Consider the following 13,059-nt stretch of genomic DNA (forward strand, 5'->3'; position numbering starts at 1 on the left):
ACTAGATCTCTAATTCCGTGAAGCTGTTTGGTAAATGTTACTCTGCAGTTAGCTTAAAATCAGTTTCATTATTAGCCCTTATAGCATACTTTGACATTTATCCAAAAGGGGCTGTTTTTTTAATGTGAAAGGCCAGAACCTTAACGTGAAATAGCAAGAAAAAGTACTCCTGAACTTAAGTATAACTTGCATATGAAAAAGTATATATATGATTGAGAAATAAAACCATAACAGCACTCTAGAAGCTGTCTTCATGTTCTCTTCCTGTTTCCACCATCCCCAGTGATGGTAACCACTGGGGTTACCAGTGGAATAGATAATAGGTCATATTTTGTCTGATTTTGTTTTTTATATAAATGGAGTTACGTCTTTTGGGTCTGGCTTCTTTTGCTTAGCATTATATTTATGTGATTCATCCATATTATCATGTGTAGTTGTTACGGAGTCCAAGCACATACTGCTTGCCCCATAACAGTCCAATAAATCAAGAGATGAGGTATTGAGGCAAGGAACAGCAACTTTATTCAGAAAGCCAACAGACCAAGAAGATGGTGGGCTAGTGTCTCAAAGAACCATTTTCTCTGAATTAGAATTCAGGCATCTTTTATACTAAGAGGAGAAGAGATATGATTGATTGTTGCATTCTTGGTGCTAGAATCTTTTGTTGTTATAGCAGTCCATGAATGTCTCACCACAATATTCCTATAAACCTCCAACAAGACAAATGCTATTCTCCATTCTACAACTTTTTCTGTCTATATGAAGGAGAAAGTGCTGTACCTTTAAAGGTCGGAGCCTTGAGAATGGGTTGTCCTGCATATTTCAGGCTATAGGCAACATCATTTCAGGCTATAGCAAAGCATCATTTGCTACAAGTGATTAATCGGTAGCAAAAGCAATAGAATACAAAGGTTAAAGTAAAAGAAATAGAACCATATGGAGTCCTATTTATTCCTCTCTATTACATGGTTATATATATTCATTTTCACTGCTGTATAGTGTCCTGTTGTGTGAGCACACCCCAATTTATTTATCTGTTCTACTGTTATGGGATATTTGGGTTACTTCTAGTTTTTTGGCTGTTACAAATATTAAAGCTGTGGAGATTTTGGTACCTGTCTTTTGGTGAATGTGTGTAAGCATTTCTCTTGAACTGGAATTATTGGGTCATAAGTATGCCAATGTTCAGTTTAAGTAAATATACTCAATTTTGCAAAGGATTATACCAGTTTATACCACCAGCAACGTATGATAGTTCCAGTTGCTCCATGTCCTCACCAATATGTCTTCTTCATTTTATACATTCTGATGTGTATAGAATATCACACTGTGGTATTTAATAGTGGTTTTAATTTGTATTTTCCTGATGACTAATGAAGTTGGACATCTTTTTAGGTTTATTTTATGTTTGGATAGCCCTTTGTGTGAAGTCACACAAGTTCAAGTCTTGTTCATATTTCTGTTGTGTTGTCTATATTTTTCTCACTGATTTATAAGAATTCTCTATGTAAAATCTAGTCATTTTCCAGGTATATTATTGTTACAACTTCTTCCACTTTTATGGGTTGTCGTTTTGCTCATGTTGTCTCTTGATGAACAGAAATACTAAATATAATCAAATTTATCATTTTTTCCTTTCATGGTCAGAGTTTTTGCATCCTGCTTAAGAGGTTGTTCTTGCTGTTGTTTAGTTGCTAAGTCATGTCTGACTCTTTGCAACCTATGGACTGTAGCCTACCAGGCTTCTCTGTCCATGGGATTTCTCAGCAAGAATACTGGAGTGGGTTGCCATTTCCTTCTCCAGGGGATCTTCCTGACCCCAGGATTGAGCCCATGTCTCCTGCATTGGCAGGCTGATTCTTTGCCTTTGAGTGACCAGGGAAACCCATTTAAGAGGATACAGATACCTAAAATAATTTCACAAAGATATTTTATGTTTTTCTCTGAAACTTTATTATCTTTAATATTTAGGATTGTAGTCCATCAGGAATTGACTTTTGTGTATGGTGTAAATTAGAGGTTAAGGTACTTTTTTTTTTTCCCAACTGGATATTCAGATGACCTTTGCTGAGATTTTTTTGAAAAGTAGCATGAATACTTTGGTAATAATGGGCCATTCACTGTAAGAAGGAGTTCCAACTCTAGCCCAAAAGGAGGCTGAAGGAGTGTTTTAAGACCTCTTTTTCTTTCCTGATTTCCTGTTTGGTCTCGAACACAATAAAGCAGGTAGGGATTTTTGTTTTTTCCCATAGGCTAAAAGTCATGTCTGCTAGAGTTAAGTAAAGTGTAACATGCAGAAACTGTGAAATAACACCTGCAAACTATCCAATCCTAAAGGAAATCAACCCTGAATATTCATTGGATGGACTAATGCTGAAGCTGAATCTCCAGTACTTTGGCCAACTGATGCGAAGCTCCGATTCATTGGAATAGACCCTGATGCTGGGAAAGATTGAGGACAAAAGGAGAAGGGAGCAGCAGAAGATGAGACGGTTAGATAGCATCACCAACTCAATGGAGAGTTTGAGCAAACTCCTGTAGGTAGTGAAGGACAGGGAAGCCTGGTGGGCTGCAGTCCATGGGGTTGCAAATAGCCAGACTTAGCGACTGAACAACAGCAACATGATGGATTAGTCACCAGTTAATGTGCTATGAGGAAGTCTGGAGTGATTGGAGAAAAATGTAGATCTGATGGTATCTAGTTTTACATTTTATATGAAAGTTTTTTAAAAAGTAAAAAGTTCTGTAATAACATTGATTTACATTTGTAGAACAGTTCACAAAGTATTTTTGTTTACACTTTTATTTTTATCCTAGCATTGTAACTAGCATTGTAAGGTTTTCAAGACAGATATTATTGTCCTTGTTTAACAGAAAAAAACCCTAAAATTCAGATCAGTTAATCAGCTTGATAAATAATTTTATAAAATTGGAAACCCTCTAGTCTTCTTCCTTTGAGCCAACCATTTTTACAAGACTGTTCTAGGCAAATTGAACCAGAGATGCAGAGAGCCCCAAAATATGATTTGTTTTCTCAAAGAGATATAAAGTTTCAGTATTTAACCAAAACAAAGTATAATATTTTAGGTCTGATGAATGAGCTGGAGCTTGGAGGAGTTCAGATCATAGAGTCTGATGATTTCAAATTTTCCTGTTTTCTTTTTACAACTGTCAATTGAATTAGCTTTTTATGATGCTTCAATCTTTCCTTTTCTAGCACTTTATAAACTTTATGTTTGATGTCTATTAGTAAAGAGACACAGTACCTAAATGCAATTAAACTGTACTTGAAAACTGATAAGAATGTAATTTTAAATGTATAACTCAGAGGTTATCAATTTTGCATCAGTTCAGTTCAGTTCAGTTGCTCAGTTATGTCCAACTTTTTGCGACCCCATGAATCGCAGCACACCAGGCCTCCCTGTCCATCACCAACTCCCGGAGTCCACCCAAACTCATGTCCATCGAGTCAGTGATGCCATCCAGCCATCTCATCCTCTGTCGTCCCCTTCTCCTCCTGCCCCCAATCCCTCCCAGCATCAGGGTCTTTTCCAGTGAGTCAACTCTTTGCATGAGATGGCCAAAGTATTGGAGTTTCAGCTTCAGCATCAGTCCTTCCAATGAACACCCAGAACTGATCTTTAGGATGGACTGGTTGGATCTCCTTGCAGTCCAAGGGACTCTCAAGAGTCTTCTCCAACACCACAGTTCAAAAGCATCAATTCTTCAGCGCTCATCTTTCTTTATAGCCCAACTCTCACATCCATACATGACCACTGGAAAAACCATAGCCTTGACTAGACGGACCTTTTTTGGCAAAGTAATGTCACTGCTTTTTAATATGCTATCTAGGTTGGTCATAACTTTCCTTCCTAGGAGTAAGCGTCTTTTAATTTCATGGCTGCAATCACCATCTGCAGTGATTTTGGAGCCCCCAAAAATAAAGCCTGACACTGTTTCCCCATCTATTTGCCATGAAGTGATGGGACCAGATGCTATGATCCAGCATGATCCTATTCAATTGTAAACTCCTGGAAGTTCGTAGGTACAAGGACTATGTTATGCATTCTGGTTTTCCCTAGAGTAACCAACCAGTTGTGAACCACATGTAATGAACATCTGTAGTTGTATGAACTAACAATTGTCTCAAGTAGAGAAGTGAAGGTAAAAGTTGCTTCTACTAGTGATAGTTTAAAAAAAAAAAAGATCTAAATGACTTACTCATTTAAAGGCTCAAACATAAATTATCCAGAGCCATATAACAGCATTCAATAAAACAAAGATCAGGGTTCTTCATATCTGGTAGAGACACATGATTCTGGCAGAACTAGACTAAAATAGTGAAACAGCGACCCTGAGCTTCTTTTATGTTCTTTTATGTTCCCCCTTCAGAAAAACTAGTCTTCGGTTTTCAAAACTACTTAGTTACATGAATGCATAAATATATGATCTAAATCACCATAATTTCAACTGGGTATTATCACAATTTTCTGATAATAGTGTTCTGTCTGACTCTGCAGAGCCAAATCAAATGCAGAGCCTTTTTTTTGTAGTGGGATGATATTTCCTGTGTTTTAAGTTGTTCAGTTAATCAAATATGGATCAATAGATGTGTTTATTTATTTGCTTTACTATTTGAATAAGTTATAAGGTAATCAGGATAAATCAAAACTCTCTCATTATTTTGCCTTCTGGAAATAATGATAATGTGAATTTGAATAAATTTTCCACTGCTTTTTATTTGTAAAGATTCCAGTTAACAGCTGGATTTAAAATTCATTTGTTTGAAGAAGTTTATTTTGTGATTTAAAGTTCAGTACTGAAAACTAAATAGCTAAATTTCGTAAGTTGTAAGAGTAAATTCTGTTGAAGTTGTATTTATCTGAAATGTCACCGCTGATGTTCATCCTTCGTTTTCTTAATTCTTTCAGTCTTTCTGATACTTTTAAAATCCTATTCTTAAGTTATCTGAAATCATATTTTATTTTATTTTTTAATTTTATTTATTTATTTGGCTGCCCTGGGTCTTAGTTGTAGTATGTGGGATCTAGCTCCCTGACCAGGGATCAAACCTGGGCCCCCTGCACTGGGAGCTCAGAGTCTTAGCCACTGGACCACCAGGGAAGTCCCTGAAATCATATTTTAAATGGTAGAATTAATTTTAATGATCCTAAGCCAACCTACTTATTTATAGATAAGGGGAAAACAGCCTCAGAGTCACATAGCTAGTTAGTAGCAGAGCTAAGATTTAATTCCTGGTCTTAGGATCCTGATTCCAGTGCCTTGATACCTTTAAATAAATTGGGGCATAGTTTTTTGAAAATTTGTTTTATTGAAGTTGAGTTTATTTACAATGTGTTAATTTCTGCTGTACAGCAAAGTGATTCAGTTATACATACATATACATTTTTCATGTTCTTTTTATTATGGTTTATCATAGGATATTGAATATAGTTCCAGGGGCATAATTTTTAAAGAATATTCCCAAGTTTAAAGATACAGAATTTCTTAAGTATGTTTTCATAGTTTTCAGTCCACTTTTAACCCCATTTTACTTTCATGACTCTGGGACTTAAAATACACAATTCTTTTAAGAACTGTTATGTATGGGGGTCCAAAATAAAAATGCATTGCCAGTTCTAGCAAAATACTGATTGAGAAAGAGTCTGTGACTTTCGGGTTTTTGAGATGACTCAGATGAAAAGTTTAAGATACAGGCAGCATGGTCATTTTAAGATTATTTAGAAAATTAGCACTGTTTAACAGAGCAGTCAAAAGTTATTGTACCTAGAGTCTTGAGACCCACATTTTTTAGAGGCACCCACTAGCTGTGTGATTTTGGGCAAATGACCTACCTTCTTCAGGCTTTAGTTTGTCTATGGAATAAGGAAGTAAGGCTAGAATTATAACTGTCTCTTTAGTAAATAACTCTCTTTATTGCAGAATTTGAGAAATTAGACAGAGCAAGTTTGTTGTCAGAAGTCTTTGGTCATGAAAATGATCTGTGTGTTACATTCTTTATTTTGACACTGTTAAGTAACCACAGACTAGACAACTGGCCATCAATCTCCATCTGTAGAACAGCCACTGTTGTCCATGTATGGAGACGGGCCAGATTTTATTTTTGCCAGAAATACTCTTGGCAAATCTGTATCCCTAGAGATCACTGTTTAATTTTGTGGCACAGTGTATAGTTTAGTGAAAAAGAAAAGGAATGCTGAGCCATTTCATTTTAAATGCTCTCAGAGACAGCTCTACTTCATTTGTTTTTGTACTATCTGTGTTTCAAGATGTGTTGAGTGGAGGTAAGCCAAAATGAAATAAAAAGAGGAAGGTGAGAAACGGTCCACAGTATCTGCTGACTCTAGAAATGAATTTGAGTGATATGAGTTATATATGTTTATATACGTTGGAAACTTAAGATATATGTTTATAGTATCAACTGTCTTAACTAGTTGATAATTTTATACATTCTTGTGCTATTTTTGTTTTGTCTTGAACTAGTCTCCATCTTTAAATTGTTTAAAAGCACTTCATTATTGGAAAAATTTGCATTAACAGATAATTCAAAACTCTCTCATTATTTTGCCTTCTGGAAATAATGATAATGTGAATTTGAATAAATTTTCCACTGCTTTTTTGGTAAAGATTCCAGTTAACAGCTGGATTTAAAATTCATTTGTTTGAAGAAGTTTATTTTGTGATTTAAAGTTCAGTGCTGAAAACTAAATAGCTAAATTTCGTAAGTTGTAAGAGTAAATTCTGTTGAAGTTGTATTTATCTGAAATGTCACCGCTGATCTTCATCCTTCGTTTTCTTAATTCTTTCAGTCTTTCTGATACTTTTAAAATCCTTTTCTCCTAACCTCCATATCCACTTATTAACAGACCCTAATAATTTTAGTTTCGTATTGTCTCTCAGATTTTACCTTTCGTCTTTATTGTGTTGGCCCATCCTAATCCAGGCTGAGCTTAGGTTGCTGCGGCAGCTTTCTGAGTAGTCTCCCTGACCTTGGTATTCTCTTTCAAACTGTCTGACTAAAATCCATGTTAATCTTTAAACATCAATTTTACCACGTTATGTATCTGTTTAAAATCTTAAAACCTTGTAATTCAGTTCTCAGTGCTGTCAAGCCTTTAAATCCATCTGTATGTGGTCCTTTCTTTTCCATCCAACTGAATTTATTCAGCAAATACGGTTTTGAGCATCTGTGTGCAAGACACTGTACAAAGGTAAAAATAAATAAAATCTGGCTTCTTGCAGCTATGTAATATCAGCATTTAGTGTTAACACATCCAGGATTTTTTTCTGTTGAGAAACTTGTGCTTAGATTGTCCTTGCTGAGGTTATCAGTGAGCTCCTTACTGGCAGATTCATCAGGTGGTTCAGTCCTAACTGTGCTTTACCTGGCATTCGGTGCTGTCGACCATGCCTGCTTTGTTGACACATTTTCCTCCCTCAGTTTCGAGGTATAGAATCACATTTTCTATTTCTTGTTGGAATTTTCTTTAAGGAACATAGTTTTCATTTTGTTGATCTTTATTTTGGGTTATTTTCTATTATATTAATTTCTATATTTATTCCTCCTTTCCTTCTACTTCCCTGTTTGTTTTTTTCTGGTTGAGTTCTTCAGTTTGATTTCCTATTCTTTTCCAACTTCTTGAGATGGATGTTTAACTTTTAAATTTTTATTGAAGTATAGTTGATTTACAATGTTGTGATAGTTTCTGGTGTACAGCAAAGTGATTCAGTTATACTTCTATATATTCTTTTTCATATTATTTTATATTATGGTTTATTACAAGATATTGAATATAGTTCCATGTTCCACATAGTAGGAAGGACCTTGTTTATACATTCTGTGTATAGTAGTTTGCATTTCCTGGTTCCAAACTCCCAATCCATCCTTCCCACATGCCTCCTTCCCCTTAGCAAACACAAATCTGTTTTCTCTATATTTGTTAGTTTGTTTCTATTTCATAGATAAGTTCATTTGTGTCATATTTTAGGTTCCATATATATGTGATATCATATGGTATTTGTCTTTCTGTTTCTGACTTATTTTACTTAGTATGATAATGTCTGGGCTCATCCATGTTGCTGCAAATGGCATTATGTCATTCTTTTTCATGACTGAGTAATATTCCATTGTGTGTGTGTGTGTGTGTGTGTGTGTGTGTGTGTGTGTGTGTATACATACACTGCCCCCCCCCCACATCTGTATCTGTTCATTTGTCAAATTTAGATTGCTTCCATGTCTTGGCTATTGTAAATAGTGCTGCTCTGAACATTGAGGTGCATGTATCTTTTCTAATTATAGTTTTGTCTTGATATATGCCCAAGAGTGGGATTGCTGGATCATGTGGCAATACTATTTTTGGTTTTTTAAGGAACCTGCATACTGTTCTCCAAGTGGGTGCATCAATTTATATTCCCACCAACATTGTAGGACGGTTCCCTTTTCTCCACACTCTCTCCAGCACTTACTATTTGTAGACTTTTTAATAGTGGATATTCTGACTGGCATGAGGTGGTACCTCATGTATTTCTCTAATATTTGTATTATTTGTATTTGTATTTGTATCATGTATTTGTATTTCTCTAATAATTATCAATGTTGAGCATTTTTTCATGTGCCTGTTAGCAATCTGTATGTCTTCTTTGGAGAGGAGTCAAGTAGACCTAAGTAAGGTCTTCTGCCTACTTTTTAATTAGATCGTTTGGTTTTTTGTTATTGAGTTGTATTTGCTGTTTGTATATTTTGGAAATTAAGCCCTTATTGGTCACATCATTTGCAAATATTTTGTCCCATTCTATAGGTTGTCTTTTCATTTTGTTTATGGTTTCCTTTGATGTACAAAGCTTTTAAGTTTAATCAGGTCCGTTTGCTAAAAATAGATTATATGGTTTATTTATTTGACCACACTGTGTGGCTTGTGGGATTTTAGTTCCCTGATTACGTATCAAATCCAGGCCCTTGGCAGTAAGAGCACAGAGTCCTAATACTGGACCACCAGGGAATTCCCCAAAATAGACAATTTTTAATAGCAGTTTTAGATTCACAGCATAATCGATCAGAAAATACAGAGTTCCAATGTCCCCTACACATACAGCCTCCCCCACTGTCAACATCACCCACCAGAGTAGTACATTTGTTAAAAAATTGATTAACCTACACTAACACATTATTATCACCCAAAGTCTGTAGTTTACATTAGCCTTCATTCTTGGTGTTGTATGTTCTACGGGTTTGGACAAATATAAAATGATAAGTATTCACCATTGTAGTATCATACAAAGTAGTTTCGCCACCCCCAAATCCCATGTGTTCCACCTGTTCATCTCTCCCTGTACCCTAATCCTTGGCAACCGCTGTTCTTTTTACTGTCTCCATTTTTTTGCATTTTCCAGAATGTCACATAGTTTAAATCATACAGCATGTAACCTTTCCAGATTGCCTTCTTTCACTCACTGATAGGCATTGGAGGTTCCTCCATGACTTTCCATGGCTTGGTTGCTCATGTCAAGACTGAGTAATATTCCTTTCTCTGGATGTGCCACAGTGTATTATTCATCCCCCTACCGAAGGACATCTTGGTTGCTTCCATGTTTTGGCAACTATGATTAAAGCGGCTGTAAACATCTGTATTCGGGCTTTTGTGTGGACTCTTTTTTTTTTTTCAATTAATTTGAGTAAATACTAAGGAGCATGATTGCTGGATTGTATGGTAAGAGTATGCTTTATTTTATAAGAAACTGCCAAACTCTCTCCCAAAGTGGCTATATCATTTTACGTTCCCACCAGCAATAAGAGAGTTTTTGTTGTTTCACATCCTCACCAGTATTTGGTATTATCAGTGTTTTGAATTTTAGACATTCTAATAAGTGCATAGTGGTATCTTATCGCTGTTCTGATTTGCAGTTTTCTAATGGCATGTGATGTAGAGTATCTTTTCATATGTTTATTCATCATATCTTTTGACTCTGTAATTTTCAAACTTCTTTTCTTTACCTGTGCCTTTACAGCTGTGGATTACCCTGTTAGAGCTTTAGTTGTTTATCTGTATGATTTGAGCTGTTCAAATTTTGTTTAGACTTTCTTTATACCTCAGCACTAAAAAATTAGTTTCACATGTGCTTGAAAATAATATGTAGTTAGCAGTGTTGAATGAAATCCTATGTATTAGGTCAAGTTCCTAGTCATGTTGTGGTGTTCAGATCTTTTCCGACTTTACTGATTATTTTTTGGTTTACTTATCCTATCAGTTATTGAGAGAAGTGTTAAAATCTCCCATAATTATTGTGAATTTGTCTGTTTCTCCTTGTAGTTCTCCAATTTTTGCTTTATGCATCTTGAGGTTGTGTGATTAGGAGCCTATCAACCTAGAAGAGTTGTATCTCCATGATGATTTCACATTCTTTTCATAGGAAGTGTCCCTTGAAATCTCTCTTGGCTGGTACTAATACAGCTATACTATCAGCTATGGTGCCAGTTATAGCCGCACCAGTTTTCAGTTTGTGTTTGCTCAGTATAACTTTTTCTACTCTTTCACTTTCATCCTTTTTCTTAAATTAGACATGAGTCTTTTGAATTTTTTCTGTTTCATTTTTATCTAGTCTGAGAATCTTTGTCTTTTAATAGCCCGATAATCTTTGTTTTTAAAGGAGCATTTCATTCATTCATATTTCATGTTGTTACTCATCTGTTTGAGTTTATGTTGCTTCGTTTTGTCTTCCTTAGTTTATGTAATGTTACTGTCTCGGTTCTCTTCATACCTTTCTGAGTTTTTAGTTTTGTGTGTGTGTGGATGGGGGTGTCACTCCCTGTTTTCTTCTTAAATGCTGAAGTTCCCCAGGATCTCATTATTTGCCTTTTATTTTTCTTACTCTGTGTACTTATCCTTAATGACTTTATTCATACTTATTGTTTCAACTACTATTTACTTGCTAAACTCCATACCTATATATTCTTCCTGGACTTTACCACTTGGAAATGCTATTGCTTCTCCAGATTCATCATATCCAAAGCCATACCTTCTTCTATTCTAAAATGATCTACTAACTGTGTTCTCTGGATTGGTGAATATCACTACCATTCATTTCTCAGTATATCGTCGTCTGTTGGTAGAGCCACCCCCTTTCTATTCCCAAAGCCACTGCCTTATTTTAGATCTTTATTATAATTTGCCCCCTTTGTTACAGTAGTCTTCTAAGTGGTCTGGCTGCATTTATTCTTACATGACTACATTTAACTTTCCATTGGTTTCAGAATGATGAAGGGTTTTATGCAGAACAGTGATATCAGATTTGCGTTTTAGATACATAACTCTGAAAATATTTGCTGAACATGGCAGCTGTTGAAGACATCTAATGACTGAGCAACTAAACTGAACTGAATGGCTATGTCCTTCTATCTCTAGTAGATTTTCTAGACCATGACTTTCTAACTTTTTCAACCATAGCCTATAATAAGAAATACATTTTGTGTGATCAATATAAACACACAAGTAACTGAAAGAAAGTTTCTGTCACTCAGTCATGTCCGACTCTTTGCGACCCCACGAACTACAGCATGCTAGGCTTCTGTCCTTCACTATCCCCTGGAGTTTGCTCACACTCATGTCCATTGATCAGTGATATAATCCAACCATCTCATCCTCTGTCCCCCTTCTCCTCCTGCCCTCTGTCTTTCCCAGCATCAGGGTCTTTTCCAGTGAGTCAGCTCTTTGTATCAAGTAGCCAAAGTACTGAACTTCAGCTTCAGCATCAGTCCTTCCAATGAGTATTCAGGGTTGATTTCCTTTAGGATTGACTGGCTTGATCTCCTTGCTATCCCAGGGACTCTCAAGAGTCTTCTCCAACACCAGAATTTGAAAGCATCAATTCTTCGGCTCTCAGCCTTCTTTATGGTCCAACTCTCACATCCATCGATGACTGCTGGAAAAACTGTACTTTGATTATATGGACCTTTGTTGGCAAAGTGATGTCTCTGCTTTTTAATATGCTGTCTAGGTTTGTCATAGCTTCTCTTCTAAGGAGCAAGTGTCTTTTAATTCCGTGGCTGCAGTCACCACCCACAGTGATTTTGGAGCCCAAGATAATAAAATCTGCCACTGTTTCCACTTTTTTCCCATATATTTGCCATGAAAAGATGGGACTGGATGCCATGATCTTCATCTTTTGAATGTTGAGTTTTAAGGCAGATTTTTCACTCTCTTTCAACCCCTTCAAGAGGCTCTTTAGTTCCTCTTCATTTCTGCCATTAGAGTGGTATCATCTGCATATCTGAGGTTGTTGATATTTCTCCCAGCAATCTTGATTCCCGCTGAGTCATCTAGCCTGGCATTTTGCATGATGTACTCTGCATATAAGTTAAATAAGCAGAGTGACAATATACATCCTTAACGTACTCCTTTCTCAATTTTGAGTTAGTCTGTTGTTCCGTGTAAGATTTTGACTGTTGCTTCTTGTCCTGCATACAGATTTCTCAGGAGACAGGTAAGAATTTTCTTTAAAAAAAAAAAAAAAAAGAATTTAAGAATTTTCCATCTCTTTAAGAATTTTTCAGTTTGTTTTGATCCACACCGTCAAAGGCTTTAGCATGGTCAGAGAAGCCAAAATAGATGTTTTCCTGAATACCGTTGTTTTCTCTACAATCCAACAAATGTTGGCAATTTGATCTCTGGTTCCTCTACCTTTTCTAAACCCAAATTGTACATCTGAAAGTTCTCAGTTTGCATACTGTTGATGCCTAGCTTAAGGATTTTGAGCATTACCTTGCTAGCATGTGAAGTGAATGTAGTTGTGTGGTAGCATTGCCTTTCTTTGAGATTGGAATAAAAACGAACCTTTCCAGTCCTATGGCTACTACCGAGTTTTCCAAATTTGCTGGCATATTGAGTGCAACACTTTAACAGCATCATCTTTTAGGATTTGAAATAGCTCAACTATAATTCTATCACCTCCACTAGCTTTGTTCATGGTAATGCTTCTTAAGGCCCATTTGACTTCACATTCCAGGATATCTGGCTGTTGGTGAGTATTCAATAGAATACTGTT

At 36.0% G+C, this 13,059-nt stretch overlaps 1 protein-coding gene across 2 annotated transcripts in view; it reads left to right on the forward strand.

The window, feature by feature from the left end:
• DIPK1A (divergent protein kinase domain 1A) overlaps positions 1-13,059 on the forward strand; it is a 117,578-nt gene that overhangs the window by 26,762 nt on the left and 77,757 nt on the right. The gene's annotated exons all lie outside the window — the stretch shown is intronic.

This window comes from Cervus elaphus, chromosome 20 (genome assembly GCF_910594005.1).
Source record: "Cervus elaphus chromosome 20, mCerEla1.1, whole genome shotgun sequence".
Taxonomy (NCBI): Eukaryota; Metazoa; Chordata; class Mammalia; order Artiodactyla; family Cervidae; genus Cervus; species Cervus elaphus.